Source organism: Notolepis coatsorum (genome assembly GCF_963971535.1).
Source record: "Notolepis coatsorum genome assembly, chromosome: 13".
Classification (NCBI taxonomy): domain Eukaryota; kingdom Metazoa; phylum Chordata; class Actinopteri; order Aulopiformes; family Paralepididae; genus Notolepis; species Notolepis coatsorum.
The window spans coordinates 21922846-21949345 of record NC_140177.1 but is presented as its reverse complement, the minus strand read 5'-3'; the positions used below and the strand labels follow the sequence as shown (position 1 = coordinate 21949345).

Sequence of the window (26500 nt, the reverse complement as noted above, 5' to 3'; positions counted from 1 at the left end):
TCCCAATGTTAGTCATTATGCCAATTCCCAATCCCCTTCCTGGTCGCTGCGCACCTACCCCCTACAGTCGGTCTGGGAGAGTGGAGGCTATCACATGCTTCCTCCGACACATGTGTAGCCAATCAACCGCTTCTTTTCACCTGGCAGCACGGACTCTCACTGAGCGGGTGTAACGTGTGGAAGGATCACACTACCCCCCTTAGATCCTTTCCTCGCTGAGCAGGCGCCCTGACCGAACTGTAGGAGTCAGTGTTTACAACGACCAGGACCCACCCACCGGCTTTCCCACCCTCTAACACTGCCAATTGTGTTAGTACGACGACCGGCCAAGCCGGAAGCAACGCAGAGAGCTGGGCTCGATACCAGCATCTCCTGCATTGGTGGCGAGCGCCTTGCCCACTGCGCCAGTTGTGTTTATTTTTCAAATGTAGCCAAGAGTAAAGACCTTAACCCTATCAAAGTGTGTATTTTCAGGACTGCGTTTGTTTACCGATGTTTTTAAGATTTTCCGAAAACAAGAATTTATCAAAAAAATGCTAATTCTATCTCTCTTTTATCGTAAAACCATGAGGAAATGACTAAATCCAGATTTAACAATGCCATTGGAAAGAGGAGCTTTTTCCCTATCCATAGATGTATGATTTGGCCATAATAATACAGCCAAGGTCAACCTGTGCAGTGTTCCTGTTGCTTTGCTGCAGCCAACTCCTCCATAATGGCCTCATGTGAAAAGTCACCTTTAATGCTTCCTCCCGGCCATTGCTTAGCAACACATTATCCTCTCCATGGAGCTATTATTGTAGCAGCTCCATACAGTACCTCTCTCCATCCTTACATTTTCACAGACGCACACGCCCACACACACACACACACACACGCGCGCGCGGGCGCAGAAAGCAACTTGTGCCTCAGTACACGCACGCACACACACACACCCAGAAATCAACTTGTGCCTAAGTACACACATACTGTATACACACACACTTGAATGTTCTTTTTTGTATATGAATAGTTATAATGACTGTAATTAATCAGCAACACAGTGTTTCCCAGGCGGGACCGATCGACGTTCATTTAGAGTGCTTTTTAGTGCCCCCTTCTTTCATTAGTGAGCTCAGCAGGGGGGAGCAGGGAGAGAGAGAGAGCGACAGGAAGGAGGGAGGGAACGAGATAGAGAGACAGGAGGGAGGGAACGAGAGAGAGAGAGACAGGAGGGAGGGAACGAGAGAGAGAGAGAGAGACAGAGAGAGACAGGAGGGAGGGAAGGAATGAGAGAGAGAGAGATACAGGAGGGAGGGAGGGAACGAGAGAGAGACAGCAGGGAGGGAGGGAATGAGAGAGAGAGACAAGAAGGAGGGAGGGAACGAGAGAGAGAGAGGAGGGAGGGAATGAGAGAGAGAGACAGAGAGAGACAGGAGGGAGTGAAGGAATGAGAGAGAGAGAGAGAGAGAGAGAGAGAGAGAGAGAGAGAGAGAGAGAGAGAGAGAGAGAGAGAGAGAGAGAGAGGAACAAGAGAGACACAGAGAGAGACAGGAAGGAGGGAGGGAACGAGAGAGAGACATGTGGGAGGGAGGGAACAAGAGAGAGACAGGAGAGAGGGAGAGAGACAGAAGACAGATAGATAGATACACTTAGATAGATAGAGAGAGAGAGAGGGAGAGAGAGATAGATAGATAAAGAGAGGGACAGAGAGAGAGACAGATAGATAGAGAGAGAGGGAGAGAGAGAGGGATGGATAGAGACAGGAGGGAGGGAATGAGAGAGGAGACACGGTGTCTCTATTCCGAGCTTTGTGCTGCTCTTTATGTTTTCCGCAGTGCATTAAAGTTGTATCGCTGGGGGGAATTTGTCATCTCGCCTGCTCCAACAAACAAACAAACAAACAAACATCTTGTCTCTCATTCCTGGCTGCGTAGAGAGAAATTGCAGAACGGTATAATATTACGGCTAACTATTTGGCGAACACGGCACCTGTCGTGACAGAATGATCCCCTGGGTGACTCATCCATTAGACAGGGAACATGGACTGTATATGTGTGTGTGTGTGTGTGTGTTTGAGACTGTGAGTGTGTTACATGTTCGTGCACGTGCGCGCGTGTCATGTTTGTGATTGTTTGCACGCACATGTGTATGTGTGTGTGTGTGTGTCAGCGGGGGGGCATTTGTGTGCAACCTTGAGGAGCACTCGGGGCTGATAGAGCTGAGTTTGAGCGGATGCCAAGGCGACAGGCAGACAGGGTTGAAAACACTGATACCATCTCAGTTTAGCGCATCAGAGCTCCTGACAGGTAGAGGGGGCTGTCACTCACAACCAGTGAGAGAGAGAGACGGGGCATGTACACACGAATCAGACAGGAAGCTTGTATGTAGGACAGTTTAGTTTATATATATATATATATATATATATATATATATATATATATATATATATATATATATATATATATATATATATATATATATATATATATATATATATATATATATATATATATATATATATATATATATATATATATATATATATATATATATATATATATATATATACTGTATAACAACACTAACCCATCCATTCTACATTCATTGCACACACATCCACATGCTCAAGATTTAGGAACAGCTTTTCCCCCCAGCAGTCACCTTACCTGGACTTGATAACTGATCATCTATTATGTTTACCACTCATCATGCACTTTAAAATATTTCTGTTATATGTACAGTGTTATGTTAATGTTAATGTTAAATGTTACATGTATGGTTGTACTACGGTCATGTGGGAGCTCCCCTGAAATTTCGTTGTATACTTGTGTGCAATGACAATTAAAAGTCTATTCTATTCTGTTCTATTCTACACACTCACTTTAAAAATTGACCTTAAACATGCATTCACTTTAGAGACTTTAAACACTTTTTAACACTACACCATATTTTATCTATTTATTACAAAAATATTTGCACTACATCTCTACCTCTACCGCATTTTTGCAAAAGATAATATATATATGGGGTGTAACGACAAACATTCTTTTTTAATTTAACCTTTGTTTACCCAGGCAAGCAAGTATAAAGAACAAATTATTATATACAAAAGCAGCCCGACCAAAAAGCAAAGGCCTTTTGAGGGAAGGGGGGAGGGGGGGGGGGGGGGGGAAGGGGGGGGAGCTGCAACAAAAACAAGGTTATGTACAAGTAAATAAAATACAAAATTACAGTAGCTATAGTATACAAGGACAATTACAATAAATAAGGGAGAGAAAAGGAAAGAGAGAGAGAGGGAAAAAGAGAAAGAGAGTGAGAACCAGAGGGGGGGAGAGAAGAAAGGGGTAGAAGGAGGGAGGTAGGTGAGGGGGAGGAGAGAATAGTCTGAGGGCTATGCGTGCGATTGGGAGGCAGTCAGCAGGTGCAACAGGCGGTCATGATCTATTGCAGATTTAGTTTAAAAGCCGTGAGCGATGTGAGGGCAGTGAGTTTAAGGGTGTACACATTTTCAGATTCAAGTACGATTTTCGATTTCAAGGTAGCGATTAGATTAGATTTATTTCGATTCTTTGTGCGTTAAAAGGGGTGACAGTGTCTCAGGAGGTTAGAGTGGTCGTCTGAAGAAGGTTCCGGCTTTTCCCGGGCGGCGTGTTGAAGTGTCCTTGAGCAAGACACTTAACCCCTAACTGCTCCCGATGAGCAGGTCGGCACCTTGCATGGTCGCCTCCACCGTCGGCGTGTGAATGTGTGAGTGAACGGGTGAAGGTGAGGCACGAGTTGTAAAGCGCTTTGGATAAAATACTTAAATGTTGTCCAGTGCTGTTGACGTTTACATTCTGAATGTCGTAGAAGAAATGCGTCACTTCCGGTAGCGCCTACGTGCGTAACGTACGTCACGTTAATACCGTGACTAATTCATAGTCGAGATTTATCAGAATTAAAGATTTAAAGCCTTCGGTGCCGTCTGTACATTTCAGGCTACAAACTTTTCTTTTCTTTTTTCTTTTTCTTTCTCTAGAATACAGACAGAGCTTTGAGTTTATAGTGAATTCCCATAGACATGCCAGGTACTGCTGGGACATGCTGGGATTTAGTTTTGTGTTGTCATGTATTTATGTTATCTGTTGTGTGTGTGTACTTGAATGTATGTCGCTCTCCTGCTCCCTGCCCATGATCCATTGTTCCTCCTTGCACAAGATTATAGCTCTCCTGCTCCCTGCCCATGATCCATTGTTCCTCCTTGCACAAGATTATATATCCCATTGTTTTTGTTTTTTTATTTCTTTTTTCCTTTTAATACAACTCTGGTATGATGAATACTTCTAAAGGTTTAAATGTTATCCACTTGAATATAAGGAGTCTGTACCCCAAAATTGATCTACTTAGAGCTTGGCTTGTCTACAATAATCCCAGTGTAATTACTGTGTCTGAGACATGGTTGCATAGTGCAATCGCTGACAATGAGGTTGAACTTGACAACTATGTTCTGTACAGAGCTGATAGGGGCACTAGAGGTGGAGGAGTGGCTACATATGTCAAATCAAACCTGACATCTGAGCTCCTCAGGCCAAGGGTAAACCCTATACATTTTGAGTGTCTTTTTATAAAAATGTCTTTTCATGAAAATAAACAGTTGACCATAGGAAATATTTATAGACCTCCTGATTCCCCCTCTGAATCTACAAATGATATATTATCCACCATTAAGTCTTTAGATCGTCCAAATGAAATTATTATCTTGGGTGACTTTAACATCAACTGGCTAGATCGATCATCTAGTAATGCTCGAAACCTATTTGGCAGTGTCAACTTAACTCAACTCATTGGTGAGCCTACTAGAGTTGATACTAGATCCAAGTCCCTGCTAGATTGGATTCTCGTCTCACACCCGGACAGAATTTCAAACTCTGGTGTGTTACCTTATACTTTCAGCGACCATTCTATCATCTTCTGCATTTGTAAGATAAAGTTACCACGTCTACCACCAAAATTGATCAGGATAAGACAATGTAGGAATTTGAATATTGAGCACTTTAGATATAACATCTATAAATTGGGACAGGTTTAAATGAATTCCATTTGTTGAAGATGCATGGAATTTCTTCTACACTGAGCTTACTAATGTTATTGACCATCATGCTCCATGGAAGACGCTCAAAGTCAAGGGTATACACTTGCCCTGGATTAATAGTGAACTTATAAATCTGTATAAACAAAGAGATAAGGCTTGGGAAAAGCATCGTCTGACAAAGGATTTTGCCGACTTCATTGCATATAAACAAATACGGAACTTGTGTACAACTAAAACAAGAAATGCTAAATCCAACTATTTCAAAGATTGTTTAAGCAATGATTTTAGCAATCCAAAACAGGTTTGGAAGAGAATAAACAGTATTACTAAGAAGTCATCTAGCGCGGATGGGACCTGAGTGGGATAGTGTGATCCTTCCACACGCTACGCCCTCTCGGAGAATATCCGCGCTGCCAGGTGAAAAGAAGCGGTTGATTGGCTGGACGTGTGTCGGAGGAAGCACGTGATAGCCTCCACTCTCCCAGATGATCTGACTGTGGGGTGTAAGTGCGCAGCGACCAGGAAGGGGATTGGGAATTGGCATAACGACTAACATTGGGATGGGAGAAAATCGGAGGAAAATGGAGGGGGAAAAAGATAAAAAAAAAAAAAAAAGAAAAAAAAAAACATTGATCTTCAACCAATGTCATCTTGAGGGACTTCCGTCCCTTGAATTGAGAACCGGTGGTTCAGATGACAGACGGGGAAAGCGAGAAACCTAGGGGAGAGAAGGAGAATCGATGGTAGTTTGGCGGTCATTTTTCATTCTATGTTGAAATCATTATACCTCTGTTACAGGTATTCTCAAAGCGCAATAACGGCCCTCGGAAACGTTTCTGGCAGCCCGTGATGAGCTGTTAAGGTGTAAATGCATGCTTTATATTCCGGTCCGGTTCCAATACAGTTTTAAACCAACCTCCAACAGCACACAGTGCTTTGCTTTTAGAAGGTAAAATAGCCCCCCCCTGGGCTAAGCTGTCAAGTTAGGAACGAAAACATGCTAGGCTACTGGTTGCATGGCAACTAGACATCTTGCGAGACATGTATGACTCGCAAGAAAAATCAAATCAAATCAAATCAAGTTTATTTGTAAGGCCAGACAAAACACGTTAATGTCCCCATGGGCCGGACACGTCTTCTCTAAACAAGTCAAGAAGAAACATCACAATAAATCAAGAACAAAACAGAAACACCATAAAGTCCAAAAAATATTAAATAAATTAAATAAATGCAACACTCCCAGACATACCACACGCGAAGGTAAGGAAAAACTCACTAAAACCTAGCAATAGGAAAAAATGCACCACAGGCAATGTGGAGGAGAGAAACCTTAGAAGGGGGGATCTCCCTTCTTAGATGTCGGTGATAGTAGTGTTGCAACAAAACAGGCGAAACAGTTGGTAAGCATGCACTCATAAGTGTAATGAAACACAGATAAGTGCATGCAATAGCAACTGAACATTTTGAAAGATAAAAAATAGAGCTGATGGCGGATCTGTTTGAGGCAAGCGGGCGGCGCAGAGAGGGTCGCATCCTCCCGGTCATCATCACGGGATGTCCAACACTCCGGTCATCACTCCGAGACAGCTGGAGACAGGGAGACGGGACAGGCATTAGACAGTTTGCGTGATTGTGATGGGCGGACATAGCAATAGATACATGTGAGCATATGTGAATAGAATAGAAGTACTTAACACAAGCATCAGCTTTTAAACTATGGGACTTGATCGTACTTAGAACTGCCGAAATCATGTTCAAAGCTTCACACAACTCTCTTCCAACCCCCATCCAATATCGGTTCAATGAGAGGGTAGGAATTATAATCTTAGAGGGAAACAGAAACTTCAGCAACCGGGTGCAAGAACCACTCTAAAATCTATGTGCATATCTGTTTGTGGAGTGAGATTATGGAATGGATTGGACGAGGAGGTTAAACTGAGTAAAACGTAAACCAGTTTAAAAGAAAGTTAAAAAAAGGAATATTGGAAAGGTATAAGGAGGAGGGTGAACATGACGTTTGGCATTAAAAGGAATATGTTATATAGAATATGTATTAACTAGTCAGACTCATGTATGTCTTGTTGAGATGTCAGGGGAATGTGGGAAACAGAGCTATGTTACATTGTATAGCAATTGATGGTCAGGGTGTGGGGAATGGAAATTCACAAGCTTAGCTTCTTCCATCCTCCTTTTCAAACCATTAAGTGGTGTCTGTTGTTACTTTTGTCTATTGTTTTGTGGTGGTTATTGTACTGTTTTGTGGTTGTCTTGTATTGTATAGGTTGCATGGTTTGAAAAAAATAAATTAAACTGAAACTGAAACCCAGCAATGAACTCTAAACCACGTTGACAGACCACGGACAGAAGACGGTAAGAAGCTGATCCATGGCCTCGGTGGTGCACGTAGAACAGTCACTGCAATCTTGGCCAAGACCCCGAGACATCCACCACCTTGGTCAACACTATGAGACGACCACTCAGAGAGATGGGGGGGTTGGGGATGGCGGTTAGAGAGTTCCCATGTTTGTAGTGGGCGGAGATGGAGCAATAAATACATGTAGTGAGCATATGCATACATTGTGACAGTAGAATCACAGTATATAAGAAAATTGTGAAATTGAGTAATAGATAGAACTACTACAAGCGTATGTATACAGGATGAGATACAAGACAATAGCTCAGGGCCGTATGCCCCGGGAGGAGAAACCACTCAGAATTGGTCAGGGCAGAGCAGGTAAGGTTCAGCACTGCAGGCCAGACAGAAGGAGGTATGAAGCCGTTCCAAGACAGATTACGTCATCATTGCAGGTACGTTAGCTAGCGATTTCAGTGAGATCGAAAGATTGACCTTAGTTAAAGTTTTCATTGTGGGCCTCAATCCAACGTTGGGGCTCATAAATTGGCCCTCAGTTATCAAAACCTCGAGAACCCCTGCTAATATATATAGTGAATTTGTAAACTATAGGCTACTTGTCTATATTAGGAAAACTCCAACATTTTGGGAAATTAGCTTATTTAACATCTTCCCTGGAGTTAGACAAGAAGATACTTGTATACTTGTATGCCGTGACAAATAAAACTCTTGACTTGACTTGACTTGACATACCTTTTTTGTCTCTGTGCGTGCATTTAGCTTAGGGAACAGTCGCTCCGTTAGCATAGCTTAGCTTCATCACTGGAAGTGAGGCGGGGCCGGAGCCTGGCGTTCCCTTACAGTGTACATAGTTTGATTGATTGATTGAAAAGTTTATTAACAGATTGCAGAATACACTCCAAATACAACTCCAAAACGTTCATGTAAACATGTTGTGACCTGTGTATTCACCACGTGGAGAAATAAAAAATAATTGAATTAGACAATTATGTTTTATAAGCAAATATACTCGGATTTCTTTTTTTTGCCCAACCACTCCTCTCTGAGCGCAGCCAGTGATTTCAACGTGTCGTCGTGATTGTTGACATTCTCATTCATTCAAATGATCCGAACCGATTGAAGTTTATGGATACCATGACTTGAAATCCTCTTACCTTGACGATTAAAAGCCTCCCCAATTTAGAAAACAGTAATCCAATGGCTGGTATTGTTATACCGGACGCTCTGAGCTAACCGGAGCTAACGCAGATCAGGATGGTAAAGCATATATAATGACTTCCTTTCTGGGGTTGTCAAAATAAAAGTGCAACGTTTATAGCAGCGGAAAACGTTTATTTTGTACATTATCTAACGTTAACACGAACCTAAACTAACGTTACAACTAACCTAAAGTTAGTTTAGGTTCGTGTTAACGTTAGATAATGTACAAAATAAACGTTGTACAGTGCAGTCAGTGTCATTGTGCCAGTGTCACTTGGGGGCAGAGGAGGGAGGGGGGGGGGGGTACCGAGGGGGGGGGGGGGACCTGAGGCATTGATCAGCCTGGCGGCTGAGGGGAAGAAGCTCAGTCTGTGTCGAGCTTTCACAGCCTTTGGGATCCTCAGCCTTCTCCCAGAGGGGAGCAGGGTGAAGAGGCTGTGACCGGGGTGGGATGGGTCGGCCATGATCTTCCTCGCCCTCTTCAGCGCCCTGGAGTCGTGCAGGGACCTGAGGGAGGGCAGGGGACAGCCGATCACCCTCTCCGCGGAGCGAATCACCCGCTGCAGCTTGGCAAGATATTTTGCCGCTGCAGCGGGGAACCAGGAGATGATGGAGTGGGTGAGGATGGACTCAATGATGGCCGTGTAGAATTGGGCCATCATGGTCCTCGGCAGTTTATATTTCTTCAACTGCCGGAGGAAGAACATCCTCCCCTGGGCCTTCTTGAGCAGGCCCGTGATGTTGAGCTCCCACTTCAAATCCCGGGAGATGGTCATGCCGAGGAATCGGCATGACTCCACGGAGGTCACCTGAGTGCCTCCCAGTATGATGGGAGGGGGCAGGGCTGCTTTCTTCCTGAAGTCCACTACCATCTCCACTGTCTTTTGAGCATTGAGCGCCAGGTTGTTGCAGCTGCACCAGCTCTGCAGCCTCTCGATCTCCCTCCTATAGGCCGACTCGTCCCCCCTGGAGATGAGACCCACCAGGGGATGTAAGGGAAGTACTTCTTAGTAAAATGTCCTCCATTTATGTTGATTTTCTTGAGCTGGATGAATATGGACAACTTGAGTTGAAGGGAACCTTTTTTGTAGCAGATTTTATTTGTCAAGCTCGGGAGAGAAGACAGAATACTTTGTTTAAGACCGAGCTGTAATCTGTATTCATGTAATCCGTATTTAGATAATGAAATGTAATTTATGATGTAATAATGGAACACTGTAACAGCGTTTTTGGTGTCTTATAAACCCATGAGGGTTGGGCACTTTCTGTGCATGACACGGAAATAAAAGAACCAACCAATCAATCAATCATGTAACAGGACCGCCCACCACCCCATGAAATAATGTCATGATTTGCCAACGCCAATGTCTTTTATGACATCACAATTAAGATGTCCCCTTTATTTCCCCTCAGACATCAACATGGCTGGAGAGCCCAAACCCTACAGGCCCAAGGTGGGCGCCAAGAGGCCCCTCTCCTCCCTCTACAGGTCAGTCTGAGAAGCAAACATCTACTACCCCGTCTCCATTCACTGTATCTTCTCACTTCCCTTGGCCTTCTCGTCCACCGATGACTCATCTCCCTGCGCCCGCGGACTGAGCGGAAAAGGAGCACCTTTGTCCCCACAGTCAACTCAGTCTAGTGCGGGGGACCTTGACCTTGACCTGTGGCGGTTGTTTTTTTCCCGTTCCCCACACCTGTTTTATACACCTATCTATCTATCTATCTATCTATCTATCTATCTATCTATCTATCTATCTATCTATCTATCTATCTATCTATCTATCTATCTATCTATCTATCTATCTATCTATCTATCTATCTATCTATCTATCTATCTATCTATCTATCTATCTATCTATCTATCTATCTATCTATCTATCTATCTATCTATCTATCTATCTATCTATCTATCTATCTATCTATCTATCTATCTATCTATCTATCTATCTATCTATCTATCTATCTATCTATCTATCTATCTATCTATCTATCTATCTATCTATCTATCTATCTATCTATCTATCTATCTATCTATCTATCTATCTATCTATCTATCTATCTATCTATCTATCTATCTATCTATCTATCTATCTATCTATCTATCTATCTATCTATCTATCTATCTATCTATCTATCTATCTATCTATCTATCTATCTATCTATCTATCTATCTATCTATCTATCTATCTATCTATCTATCTATCTATCTATCTATCTATCTATCTATCTATCTATCTATCTATCTATCTATCTATCTATCTATCTATCTATCTATCTATCTATCTATCTATCTATCTATCTATCTATCTATCTATCTATCTATCTATCTATCTATCTATCTATCTATCTATCTATCTATCTATCTATCTATCTATCTATCTATCTATCTATCTATCTATCTATCTATCTATCTATCTATCTATCTATCTATCTATCTATCTATCTATCTATCTATCTATCTATCTATCTATCTATCTATCTATCTATCTATCTATCTATCTATCTATCTATCTATCTATCTATCTATCTATCTATCTATCTATCTATCTATCTATCTATCTATCTATCTATCTATCTATCTATCTATCTATCTATCTATCTATCTATCTATCTATCTATCTATCTATCTATCTATCTATCTATCTATCTATCTATCTATCTATCTATCTATCTATCTATCTATCTATCTATCTATCTATCTATCTATCTATCTATCTATCTATCTATCTATCTATCTATCTATCTATCTATCTATCTATCTATCTATCTATCTATCTATCTATCTATCTATCTATCTATCTATCTATCTATCTATCTATCTATCTATCTATCTATCTATCTATCTATCTATCTATCTATCTATCTATCTATCTATCTATCTATCTATCTATCTATCTATCTATCTATCTATCTATCTATCTATCTATCTATCTATCTATCTATCTATCTATCTATCTATCTATCTATCTATCTATCTATCTATCTATCTATCTATCTATCTATCTATCTATCTATCTATCTATCTATCTATCTATCTATCTATCTATCTATCTATCTATCTATCTATCTATCTATCTATCTATCTATCTATCTATCTATCTATCTATCTATCTATCTATCTATCTATCTATCTATCTATCTATCTATCTATCTATCTATCTATCTATCTATCTATCTATCTATCTATCTATCTATCTATCTATCTATCTATCTATCTATCTATCTATCTATCTATCTATCTATCTATCTATCTATCTATCTATCTATCTATCTATCTATCTATCTATCTATCTATCTATCTATCTATCTATCTATCTATCTATCTATCTATCTATCTATCTATCTATCTATCTATCTATCTATCTATCTATCTATCTATCTATCTATCTATCTATCTGTATGTTTACATAGCTGACTGAATCTCCACAAAGCTACGATGAAATGTCAATAAAGAGAGCTTATTTATTTTTGTCTATCCATACAGCGGCTACGAGTTTGATTACGACTACTACAGAGACGACTTCTACAGCAGGTATGGAGAAAAGGTCATCTCTGTCAAAAGGAAATAATACCGTAATACGTAACAATATGTACAATGTACACCCATAGCTCTGTATGATAGCATGTACAATAATGCTGTATATACCATATATATTTATTCTCACCGCATATATACCTATCCTCACCTGTCTGTACCTGCACATAGTCCTTTACTATATCTATATCTGTACATATCCTACTTTTACTAGTTACGCTGCTGGCCAGTAGTAGTCATACTATCTTTATTTATTATACTCAGTTCAGTTCAGTTATTTTTTATTTCGGGTTTTGGACATAACAATGGTCATTCCATAAATCACCAACGTTTTACCAGCTGCTATTGCAGCATTGTCCAATTGTCCGAAAAGGGCTAGGGAGAAGCACTAGGCTTGTCGGGCCCCACCCCTACTTTTTTTTATTTATTTTTAATTTACATACATACATACATACATACATACATACATACATACATACATACATACATACATACATACATACATACATACATACATACATACATACATACATACATACATACATACATACATACATACATACATACATACATACATACATACATACATACATACATACATACATACATACATACATACATACTAGTACATACATATAGTACACATTACAGTACACACATATAGTACACATTACAGTACACATTACAGTATAGTATACCTGCAGTATATATAGTACATAATAGTGTATACAACACATAATGTGATATGAGATATATAGTACATGATATATACAATATAATATAGTACCATAATATAATAGTATATAGTGTAAATATAGTTTACATGTAATAGGCCTATAATATACAAATTAATTATAATATGATTATATAATGTAACATACAATACAGCAGCGGTGGCCTAATGGTTAGAGAAGCGGGTTTGTGACCGGAAGGTTGCCGGTTCGATCCCCGGGACCGGCAGGATAAATCTGCAGCTGAAGTGCCCTTGAGCAAGGCACTTAACCCCCAACTGCTCCAGTGGAGTTGCTCAGTGGCCAATGGTGTCAACTGTGGTTGTACTGGGCAGTTCCCAGGTGTGAATGGAACTGTGTGAATGTGAAGCAGGGCGTAGCTGAAAAAGAGCATCTGTGCTCAGCGAACCTACCCTGGGTAAATAAAGGTTAAACAAGTATCATATGTATTTTTTTTTTATTATTATGCAATTAAAGCTCTTCTTCCCTTCTGTACCTATCGAAAATAGATTTTTTTAGTTTAGATTTGAATTGATTTATGTTTTCACAATATTTTAGTTCATCCTCGAGTCTAGCCCATTCCACAGGGTGGCTCCGTAAGAGGAGATACACATTATTTTCAGTTTGGTTTTCATCACAGGTTTTTTGAAGTTCAATGGTCCTCTGAGGTTGTTTCCCCCTTCTTTATCCAGAAATTTGCTTCTTACATTTACCGGTAATTGATTATTTCTTGCTTTGTACATAACTTGCAGAGTTTTAAAGTTTACCATATCAATGAACTTCAAAATGTGTGACTGTAGAAACAGTGTGTGTGTGTGTGTGTGTGTGTGTGTGTGTGTGTGTGTGTGTGTGTGTGTGTGTGTGTGTGTGTGTGTGTGTGTGTGTGTGTGTGTGTGTGTGTGTGTGTGTGTGTGTGTGTGTGTGTGTGTGTGTGTGTGTGTGTGTGTGTGTGTGTGTGTGTGTGTGTGGTCCCGATATCCTGCATTGTTTATTACTCTTATTGCTCTTTTTTGTAGGATAGTCAATGTATTTATGGTTGTTTTGTATGTGTTACCCCATACCTCTGTGCAGTAATGCAGGTAAGGCAAGATCATTGCACAGTACAGAGTGTGCAATGAGTTGGGATTGAGTACATGTCTCACCTTACTAATAATTGAGATGCATCCAATTAGCTTCTCACTCAGTAGCAAGGCCAGATTAAGAATTCAGAGGCCTCTGGGCCAGACTCTTGTGGAGGCCCCCACACACACATACACGTTGTGCACGCACGCACAGTGGCGTTTTTATATGTAAAACATTGGTGGGGCAGCCACTAACCAAGGCTACATACCAGGCAAACTACAGTAATCAAAATGACAGTAATCGTTGTTTGCAAATTTCGCACCACATATCAGGCATAGACTACAGGTAAGCCTGCATTGTTAGTCGTGAAAGCAAATTAATCTGTCCACGCTGAATTAAACCCTCTATTTTCCTCAGACTTTCCTTTTTTTGGATTTATCCATGGTTAGCTTACTGGGGGGTCGGGAACTCAAGATTAGCCACTTGCAGACGGCAGGGAGAGGCACGGGGTGTGATGTACTGTATATTTTAGTTGATGAAATATTTTTGTTGACTAAATATTTTAGTTGATGAAATCTTTTTTCATTTCAGTGTCACAGTATGACATCGATCTCCAAAATTAATAAGAAAATAAGAAATAAAAGTAAAAAAATAAAAAATTTCAAAACGATTATTGTTTTTGTTTTTTTGAGGCCCCTCGTCACTAGGCCCACGGGCCGCGGCCCAAACGGTACTAATTTGTATGTTTTGTATCCAGTTGAAAGGTCAACCTCCACGTTGTATTTTTGTTCAATAAACAATGTGGACTAGGCCAACAGTGGCTTTCATGAAGAAGGGGAAAAAAAGTATTGAAATTGACCCAGTTTTAGCGTTTTTATCAAACATTTTGTCTGCCCAACACAATCACCACGCACGTGCATATTTTAATCAATGGTTCATAACGTGCGCGTGTAATGTCGTCACAACAGGTGCAGGACAACAGGGGGCTCACCAGGGGGCGCTGAGAGTCACACAGCTAGTGGCAGGCAGAGAGCCTTGCTACCATAGATATATGCTTGCTACTACTAGCCGAATGGAAATGTATCTGTTTCACCTCACTATTGCTCCGTGATTATAGCCATCCATCCATCTCTAAAGCTAACCACTATTTGTAAAAGCCACAACCACGTTACCATATTTGTAATAATGTAAATCATTGTGTCGTTGTACACATATTGTGTTTATAACGTTAGTAGATAACATAGCTTAGCTTGGTAGCTATTGTGCTAACAACATATCCCGACATCCGGCTCGCTGGCCGGCATGAACGGCCGACCCAAAATGGTTCTCTCCTCTCTGTACACCCCGTCCCCACGGATGCCCTGCCGGGGGGCCCATGGACGCGACGGCGGCGGCAGCCGCAGGGCGCCCGAGCCCGCAAAGGCCAGTGTTACACGATAGCTATGAGCTAACTAGAGCTGCGGGCTCCGGCGCCCTGCGGCCGCCGTCGAGTCCACAAGCTCCTCCGCGGGGACGGGGGCACACAAAGAGGAGAGAACCACCCGCAGGGACGGCGGGCTATAGGCTAACGTCAGTGAGTGTAGTGGTCCCGACTGCGTGTAGCAGGGACGGCGGAGATATAGGCTAACTGTGATGCACCGAGTGAGCCACCATTGATCTAGTACTATGACCCGGACGGACATAAGGCATACGTTTCCTGAAGTGACGTCACGGCCGTGCTAGGTGCTAGCGTCTGATAAGCTTTTAGATTCGGCTCATTAATATGCACCTGTTGTGACGTCGGCGTTTGATAAGCTTTTTTGATTCGCGCGTGCATGTTATTCGTGCGTGGACCTTTTTAACTCTTTCAGAGTGGCATTTCCGGTGTCAAATGGAAAAAAATAAATAATGAAATTATATACCAATGATGTAAACTACCCATAATTGATCAGTAGGGTTTAACCTAGAGGTTGGGCTTTAATCACCTGTACATTGTATAATGCTGTTGCACTTTACTGCTACATTTGCACTCTGGTTGGATGCCAAACCTCTTTTCGTTGTACTGTACTTGATGACAATACAGTGGTCATCTGGTAGTTGGAAGGTTCCCGGTTCGATTCCGGCTCCTCCTGGGCAGCGTGTTGAAGTGTCCTTGAGCAACACACTGAACCCCTAACTGCTCCCGATGAGCAGGTTGGCACCTTGCATGGTCGCCTACGCCGTTGGTGTGTGAATGGGTGAATGGGTAAAATGTGAGGAACAAAAATTGTAAAGTGCTTTGGATAAAAGCTGCTATATAAATGCACCATTTACCATTTTATTTTACCAATACATTTGAATATAATCTAATATAGGTATAGAAGAAGTGTATCTATACCCCCCCCCCCCTATATCTCTCTTTTCTTATCTTCTTTTCCAGTCATTCCTTCTAGACCGATTTGCCCTTCAGTGTACCGCCCCCACCACCCCCCCCCCCCTCCCCCCACCAACCTCCACCCTCTCCCCCCGCTCCAAGCTAACTACTTACATGAAGAGGGATCTTTCCTTTTAGCAGAATTGCAGCATTTCCCATCCGAGGCAAAGCGACCGCATTATCAGAGGCGTATAATGAAAGTCATATTGTAGAGACTTTTTCTTTTTTTATTATTCCTCTCCATTAGGTTTACTAATGATGCTTTTATCTATTTAGGAGACTGAATGTCACACAGTCCCCAGGCGGGTGGTTTGCGCGGCAGCGAGGCGGACCCTGTGTCTTCCTCCTGACATTTTCATCGCTTTGTTTACAGTCTCACGCTTCGCCGTGTCCCCGGAAAATTCAATATCGTTCGGCTTTTAAGTCATCATTGACGTTGCAGTAATATTATAGTAATATTATAGTACACACCATAGGTAATATTATAGTATTATAGTAATATTATAGTATTATAGTACACACCTTAGGTAATATTATAGTATTATAGTAGACACTTTAGGTAATAGTACACACCTTAGGTAATATTATAGTACACACCTTAGGTAATATTATAGTACACACCTTAGGTAATATTATAGTACACACCTTAGGTAATATTATAGTACACACCTTAGGTAATATTATAGTACACACCTTAGGTAATATTATAGTACACACCTTAGGTAATATTATAGTACACACCTTAGGTAATATTATAGTACACACCGTCCTTAGGTAATACTATAGTACACACCTTAGGTCATATTATAGTATTATAGTAATATTATAATACACACCTTAGGTCATATTATAGTACACACCTTAAGGCACATTATAGTAATATTATAGTACACACCTTAGGTCATAAATATAGTACACACCTTAGGTCATATTATAGTTATATAGTACACACCTTAGGTCATAAATATAGTACACACCTTAGGTCATATTATAGTACACACCTTAGGTCATATTATACTTTATAGTACACACCTTAGGTAATATTATAGTATTATAGTAATATTATAGTATTATAGTACACACCTTAGGTCATATTATACTTTATAGTACACACCTTACGTCATATTATAGTACACACCTTAGGTCATATTATACTTTATAGTACACACCTTAGGTAATATTATAGTAATATTATAGTACACACCTTAGGTAATACTATAGTATACATACACCTTAGGTAATATTATAGTACACACCTTAGGTAAGCAGGGACGGAAGTATACATTTAACCAATTTCACAGGACAGTAAATTAATACTGAATACAATATGTAAGCATAAAGTTTTACATAATGTAGACCCATTAGCATGTTTTTGGTATCTAGGGACATCTATGGACCTCAGGGAAGGTATTCCCAGTGTCAGAAATATTGTGTCTGTTACTATGCTTGAGTAATGAACCAAAGGAGATTTCCATCTTTGATGGTGAATAACACTATGCAAAATAATTGCCACTGAGCTCATTCAGCACCTTCTTGAGATCAAGTGTACAAAAAATCTTTTGTAAGTTTTGTAGATACAGTACAACATTTTGCCATCCGGACACATGCAATTTGAAATATGAATATAGAATATAGAATATAAGGCCTATAAATTACCGTATTATGGCCATTGGCCAAGTCATACATCTATGGATCGGGCCAAATCTCCTCTTTCCAATGGCAGAGTTCAATCTGGATTTAGTACCACCAGGCGCCCTTTATTATTTGCGTCTAATTCATCCGGTTTTCCGATCCAATGCGCTGAGATTTCTATAAACTCATATATAGATAATAATGCTGTTTTGATAGGGTTAGGGTCTTTGACTCTTTACTCTTGGCTAAAAAAAATTCAAGAAATGCAACATTAATTAATACGGACTGTATTGATCTATTTATGACATGAAATAAATCTTGTTTCAATAATTATGTCCTCGGACACCCTAGACATGTTTTTTAATGGTGTGTTTATTGAGCACTTTTCAAAGAGCTTGTTGTTGTCACTACGAATGACGAACAACAACATAGCGGAACTAATGAGCGGCTGAAGAGAGGATGGTAATTTGGCACGGTTCACTTCCTGTTGTCTAACGGCAATGACGTTTAACCATTAACCTTTTTACCAGGGCTACACTTCAAGATCAAGTCCATCTAACGTGTACATTTTTTGTTCTTTTTTATAGCCGTTTTGAGCACAAAATGCTCTTTTTCAGCAACGCCCTGCTTCACATTCACACAGTTCCGTTCACGTCTGGGAGCTGCCCAGCATGACCACAGTCTGACACTGTTGACCACTAGGAGCTGCCCAGTGCAACCACAGTCTGACACTGTTGACCACTAGGAGTTGCCCAGTGCAACCACAGTCTGACACTATTGACCACTAGGAGTTGCCCAGTACGACCACAGTCTGACACTGTTGACCACTAGGAGCTGCCCAGTACGACCACAGACTGACACTGTTGACCACTAGGAGTTGCCCAGTACGACCACAGTCTGACACTGTTGACCACTAGGAGCTGCCCAGTATGACCACAGACACTGGGCAACTCCACTGGAGCCGTTGGGGGTTTACGTGCCTTGCTCAAGGGCACTTCAGCAGTTGGTATTGAGGGACGGGAGAGAGAGAGTTATTCATTCACTTCCCCGCCCCTAGATTTCCCCTGCCATTCAAGGGGAATCGAACCGACGACCTTCCGGTCACAAACCGCCCATTCTCCTTGAATAAAGTATGCAATGGCATGTGCTGGGGTATCATGCTCACTTGTTTTCTATGGTGTCTACACTTCCTCCCTCTTCTGTCCCGCGTCTCTCCAGACTCTTTGAGTACCACGGTCGCGTGGTGCCCCCGACTCGCGCTGTGATCCCCATCAAGCGCTCCAGAGTCGTCGTGCCGGCCGTGCGCCGAACCAAGCCCTCCTTCCCGGTCAGGACTTGCTCTTCCTCTTCTTCCTCCTCCTCTTCCTCCTCCAGAGCGCTCAATGCCGGCTCCTTGGTGGCAGGTCCTAAGTGTAGGTATTCCTTTCTCTCTCGCTCTCTCTCTCTCTCTCTCTCTCTCTCTCTCTCTCTCTCTCTCTCTCTCTCTCTCTCTCTCTCTCTCTCTCTCTCTCTCTCTCTCTCTCTCTCTCTCTCTCTCTCTCCCCCTATCTCTCTCTCTGTGGCTCTGTCTCTGCCTCTCTCTCTGTCTCTCTTTCTCTCTCGGTGTCTCTGCCTCTTTATCTCTCTGTGTCTCTGTCTCTGTCTCTCTCTCCCTCTCCCTCGCTCTCCTGTGATGTTCAGCCGCTGTTCTTTCACCTGGCCTCCATCTTGGCTCCTGTCATTCTCATTTAAGTCCCATCTCTGTGCTGTGTGACGCTGTACTCTGTTAAAGGTGCTGTAAGTGGTATGTATCTATTAAAATAATTGGTGTTAAAATAATAGCTCTGACACACTGTCAGTAACATGGGTCTCTCAGTCCCTCCACTCTGCAGTAAACACAAAATAAATGTTCTGGTCCCACTTTATCCAATCAGGAGAGAGAACTCCACACTGCAAACATGGTCTGACAAAAATAAGAAATAAAAACTAGTTTTAATTAAGCAAATTATGTCCTTGAAAGAAATAAAAACAATCTGCCAGAAAATTTGGCTTGGCAAGATCTCTCTCCCGATTGGATGAAGTGGGAACGGGACACCAGGGGAAAAAATAAATTCTGTTTACTGCAGATCAGGAGGGACTGGAAGACCCATGTTACTTACAAAACACTCTATATCAGTGATGGCTGTCGGAATGTAGAGCTATTTAACACACTATTTAACACTTAATTTAACAAAGAACAGTACCTTTAAAACTGTTATCTTGAGGAACGATATAAAGAAGGATATCTGTGCACTGGATCGAATTACCTTTAACCTTTAAAGTAAACAACATTTCAAGACCTTGACCGGTTGAAACACTGCTTACAGTAAAGGTCTAGGGAGCGATAATCCAGATAGCCTTCTTCTCTACTGTTCCATGAACTGTTTAGTTTGTTCGAAAAACGTACAGGTTAGGTTTACATAATGTATACAGCTGGCCTTAACACTTTGGACGCCACAGCGATATGCGTGATGTGTTGTTAAAAGCACAACACTCTGAAGTATAGGAATACGTGGCAGTGTTTGCAGGGCTATAACTATATTCTATATTATAGCTATTTTCACTACTATGGCCCATTTGACATCGACTATCTATCGTTCAATCTGTGTTAAAGAAAAAGAAATTCATCCATACATTCCCGTTTTTATACCATGGTGAATATGACTATAGTTTTAGAATAATCCTGTCTAATCCCAGAAAACGACGCTATGCAGCAATACGTGCAATTCACTAAAAACTTTGCCATTTCTCGCCTGTACACGCTACTATTTTGAAATCACATCTATATTATCGGTATTATGTTTCATCATGAATGCATGAAAGGGTGGGGGGGGTAGTTTTTTGATGCTTTGATCGTCACCAACGGCACACGTTGTGGCATAGCGTTACACACATATATTGTGATTGAAGTGAAATCATGGTTGGATCACAGCAGGATTTATGCCATAGAGGCCTTACCTTCACTAGGATGTACTCCAAAAAGAATATTACAATTATCTGATCGCGAGTCCCAGTATTGGTGTCGATCGTGTCGCCAACATAATCCGCCACACATCATGCACCGGGAGGAATTCACGCTTCTCAATCCGATTGGGACAACCGGTCCCCTTGCCCGACCAATAAAAATCGGACCTGAGACTTCTGATCAACCCACAGGCCAAGATATCATGTTTCAAAGGGTGCTCGATACTGCCACCTGGGTGGATGTGGCCGGTATTGCACATTGGCATTCTCAGAATGATTCCCCATGTTAACCCAGATGTCCGTGTGCCTGTAATGAATGGAAATATCGAATAAAATAAATAACGATGAAAACCCGACTATACTCGGGTTTGGCGCCCAAGCGTCGGCGAGTGATCGGGTCTGGCGTCCAAAGTGTTAATATAAGGATTTAGATGAATGAACTAATTTCTGAAAAGTACAGTAGGCTAGGTCAAATAGACCAAATGACTAAGAAGCAGAAACGAAAGGTTATCCTATAACGTCTCGCTCCTGCCATTATGAGATAACTCTTATCTCCTAGCACCTACTGTGCTTATGAACAAACAATTTGCACCCATGCACGTGACCAGGCCACGCCCCAGCGTCCTACAAGACGCCGGACATGGTCACACTCCACCTTCCTCGGAAAAAAAGTTTCCAACATTGAAAACCCAACCAAGGGACCTCAGGGCGCTGAGAGCGAGACGCTCTGCCAGTATTCATATAACTAGGTTATAGGATAACCTTTCGTTATATATCATACTGGTCATCGCGTCTCGCTCCTGCCATTATGAGATATGGGGCAGAGCAGACACGTGACCCGACAAGTGTACCCCCTGAGGGCCCGTAAGCCCCACTACCAGGGAGGAGGGGAGTCCCGTCCACCCGCCCGTCCTAACGAAGGGGGGGAGGCAGTCAACTCCACCAAAGTGCGAAAAAAAGGGGGAACCAAGACCCTTAAAAACGCACAGTACAGGCGGGACCACGTGTGACACAGCACCCCGTGGCACACACCCACACACCCCTGCTAGCCCACCGACTGGCGGGACGCAGGGGAGGTCCCAGGCCTCAGAACCGCCTGGGAGACAGAACCCCCAGTTATGTCCATGAGGTAAAACTTAACGAAGGGACTGCCTTGCACCCTGTTGTCAGCCCATTCACCCATAAAAGGGGTAAATAAGCCTCAGCAAAACCCCCCACATTAGACACAGATTGACCGGTTAAGAGGAGGGAAGAGAGGTGACAGCCCACGGCGGGGAACAAAGGAACAGTGACCCAGCATCGTAGCATTAGCATTAGCCGCGTGCTCCAGGATAGCCGGAAAAACATCCAACTCAGAGTCATGACGACCATGTTTACCCAAATATCCTGCCCCTTGCGCCAATACACAACTCGGTTGTCTCACGGGACAACAAGCAGTATCACAAACGCTAGCATTAATGCCTGGCAGCGCAGGCCCTACCTGTGCGCGACCTAGCCCGACAGCTAGCCGCCGCGCGACGTCCCTCGATCCGCTGTCACGAGACGAGGAAACCCCAGGACAGGCCCGATGCGCTGTTAGGATGTGCCGAGAAGATTCCAGGGGCTGGCGAATCTCCGGTGAAAACCCAACATTGTGTAATTTCTGTCTGCATTTCATAACAACTAGTTCATGGAGTGCACTGCAGCGTCCATGTTGGAAACAAAAAAAGAGGAAGGTGGAGTGTGACCATGTCCGGCGTCTTGTAGGAGGACGCTGGGGCGAGGCCTGGTCACGTGCATGGGTGCAAATTGTTTGTTCATGAGCACAGTAGGTGCTAGGAGATAAGAGTTATCCATAATGGCAGGAGCGAGACGCGATGACCAGTATGATATATAACACTGAAGAACAATACATAACATAACAAAACATAACATAACATAACATAACTTGACATGACATGACATGACATAGCATAGCATAACATAACATAACATAACATAACATAACCAACACAACACAACACGACATGTCATGACATGACATGACATAGCAGAACTAGTGCTGTCAGGCGATTACATTTTTTTTATCTAATTAATTACAGGATTTGTAATTAATTAATCTAATTAATCGCATTTTAATCGCATAACCATTTTAGGCCTGATATTTTATATTCTATAATCATATTTCAAATTGCATGTGTCTGGATGGCAGAATTCAGTACTGTATCTACAAAACCTTCTGTTTAATCATCTTCCCTTTATTCATTTGCTTAGATTTTTCAGGTCTGGTCAATTTTAGCATAGTGTTATTCACAGCCAAAAGAATAAGAATTGAATTGATATTCTCATTTGGTTCATTACAATTTACTCAAGCCTAGTAACAGACACAGTATTTCTGACACTGGGAATACATTCCCTGAGATCCATAGATTCAGATACCAAGAACATGCAAATGGACATATAATGCAAATAATTTATATATATATTTTTTTTTTGTAATACATTTTGAGTTAACTTTCATAACGCGATAATTTGCTGTGTAATTAATTAATCTAATTAATGCGGTAAACTGACAGCCCTAAGCAGACCATAACATAACATGACATAACATAACAAGACATGACATGACATAGCATAACATAGCATAACATAACAGAAAATAACAGAACTTGTAGGCTGATAGTCTATTATAAACTACCAGAAGAATTCATTATAGTCTGTTATAAACTACCAGAAGAATGAATTATAGTCTGTTATAAACTACCAGAAGAATGAATTATAGTCTGTTATAAACTACCAGAAGAATGAATGATAGTCTGTTATAAACTACCAGAAGAATGGTCTGTTATAGACCAGAAGGGGGGATACATTAAACCCACCAGTGATATAAATGAACAACCAGAGGTAGGTTCGTGAAAATCAGAGTTAGTGAACCCCCATCCCCCCTGGCAAATCACACCCTGCAGCTAATCCGTCTCAAACTGTCACCGTGTCCCCTGCCTTCATCCCCAGCCTTCATCCCCATGGCCACCATGACCTTTCAGTGACAGCCCCTCAACCGCATTCATTTTGATGAATGTACTCTCCCCCAGCGATCAACGCGTGTTCTGATAGTAGCTGCTGGTTGACTAAGTCCTCGTGACAATCCGTTAGATACAGACACTCTACAGTATCGCAGTACATCCATATACTGGGTGTGATACGGATACTGGAATTGGATATTGGACCCATGCCAGGCTAAAACAGGCACTGTCTACAACTGCCTTACTATAACCATAGTAATCATAATTATCTTAACTACCCATCTCATACTATAGTCTACCCATATACTCTGTATGAGTGCTATATATACACCGCATATTTACATTTATATCTTCATATTTACTGCATATATATATATATATATATATATATATATATATATATATATATATATATATATATATATATATATATATATATATCCACATCTTTCTGTACATACCTGCACATAATCATTTTACATATCTGTAGATACTATATCTATTAGGGGTGTAATGGTACGTGTATTCGTCCCGCGAATTTACGGTACGGCCGCCACGGTGCGGTACGCGCAGCCATACGAAGAACACGTCTCAGTCATACCACTAGGTGAAAGTAGGGTTGCACATTTTACAAATCTATGCTCAATACTTTACTTTACACTGGCTTACATTGATCTTTAACGTTTAAGCTTGTATTGCCAAATGTAGATGATGAATAAAACGTTGAAGCTTAGGCACGATGACAAGTGGACAGAATTAACAACGCGCACTGACACTCTGCACTCGGCTCTCCCCTCTTCCTCTCCTGTTTACTACAGCCTAGTTGTCCCTAAAACAAAACCATGATGAATTAATTAAATGTTTAACACAGCAGGGTCATTACAATTTTGCAGTTTTCTTTAGTTTTCTTGTTCGCCCAATAATGGTAACCAATGGAAAGACACACACACGCACGCACGAACACATACGTCAACTTTACCACCAGATCATCTGAGCTCCTCTCCAGTTGCTTCTACTGTGTTTAAATCCAAAATATTGACAATCCTCTGCCATTGTTGTGTAACGTGTCATCTGTTCTCTAGTCTTCTTCAGTCTCGGCTTCAAGTTGAAGGATGTCTATGTTTTTCATTGTGTATATAATGTAAAATATTGGTGGATGACAGCATCTACTTATAGCCATCTCAGAGGAGGAGGACAACAGAGAGAGTCAGTGTGTTGGCAGCAAGCAGGGTGTGTGTGCATGCCAAGGTCGTTCAGCAGGTTCGTAACCAAAACATTGCACTGAGAGCAGGCGGGTTTGAAGCTAGGAAGTTAATATCAACATCACCGCTGCCATAGTGATTTGGGTCAAAAGACAGCGTGTCACATAGCAACGAGAAGAGGGGCCGGGCCTGTCGTCGCTATGGTGAAGACGTTATGATGTGAGTTTCTTCCGGGTGTAAGTTAGATTCAGATACGAGGCACAGACGTCGGCGGCTGGGTGGCACAGCGGACATTGCGCTCGTCACCAACGCAAGAGACACCGGGTTCGACTCCGGCTGTCTGCGTTGCCTCCGGCTTGGGCCAGTCGTCATACTGACTCAATTGGTATAGTTAGCGGGGTGGAAGTCGATGGGTGGTAATCTGGACGTTGTGGACAGCGACTCCTACAGGTCGGTTGGGGGACGCCTGCACAGCAGAGACAGGAAATGGCGGGGGTAGTGTGAGCCTCCCACACGTTACACCTCGCCAATGAGAGTCCGCGCTGGCAGGTGAAAAGATGCGACAGGCTGCCTCCTCGTGTATCGGAGGGGACACGTGATGCAAGGCTTCTATCCTCCCTACAACCGGCCAGTGGGTGGCATATGCAAGCAACGTTCAAGACAGGGGAGGGGAGAATTGGCACAGCAGAATTGGGATGGGAGAAAAAAGTGGATAAAAAAAAGATATACAAGGCACAGACGAGAAGAAGCTTGATCAGAGACTTTGAAACAATCCTCCCGCAGGGAAGGGTGGAGGGGAGGACTGACGTGGCACGACAACAGGGAAGGCTTTTGGATAACAGCTAGGCCGCGACGACCACCGAGCGGGGTGAAAGGAGAGATCAGAGATTAGAATAATGAATTTAGTTTCTTCCAAAGACTTTTCAAGGACAATACAGAACTGGTTTCCATCTGATTACGAGGCTTTGTTCATGGAATAAACAACGTTTTCCAAGAAAAGTATCACGTTGCCAGTGTCGAATTCTTATGATTACGGATTGCATATAAGGGGGATGACCACGATGTACAGCCAGTATGAGAAGGTCGAGAGATAAACACAACGCAGAAACTACACGAACACAGATGAAGAGGTGATACTGGCTGATTATGGTCGAAATCTAACAAAGTGAAGTTAAATCCTCTCTACCGTGAAACTGAAACTAAGTTGTTGTTAAAGGGGCAGTAGGCAATTAATTTACTCAGTGGATGCCTGAACAGAGAATGACACCAGTATCACTGACTACTACGGCAAGCCTATAGAATATTATTGTATTTAATAATAATAATTATAAT

The 26500-nt window shown here is 41.9% G+C and overlaps 1 pseudogene across 1 annotated transcript in view; it reads left to right on the top strand.

The window, feature by feature from the left end:
• Positions 1-26500, top strand: part of LOC311238682 (RNA-binding Raly-like protein) — an 81806-nt pseudogene that overhangs the window by 40578 nt on the left and 14728 nt on the right. Inside the window, exons 2-4 of the transcript XR_014621098.1 lie at positions 10041-10147; positions 12115-12162; positions 19201-19394. The product of XR_014621098.1 is annotated as an RNA-binding Raly-like protein (transcript). The remainder of the gene's footprint in view (positions 1-10040; positions 10148-12114; positions 12163-19200; positions 19395-26500) is intronic.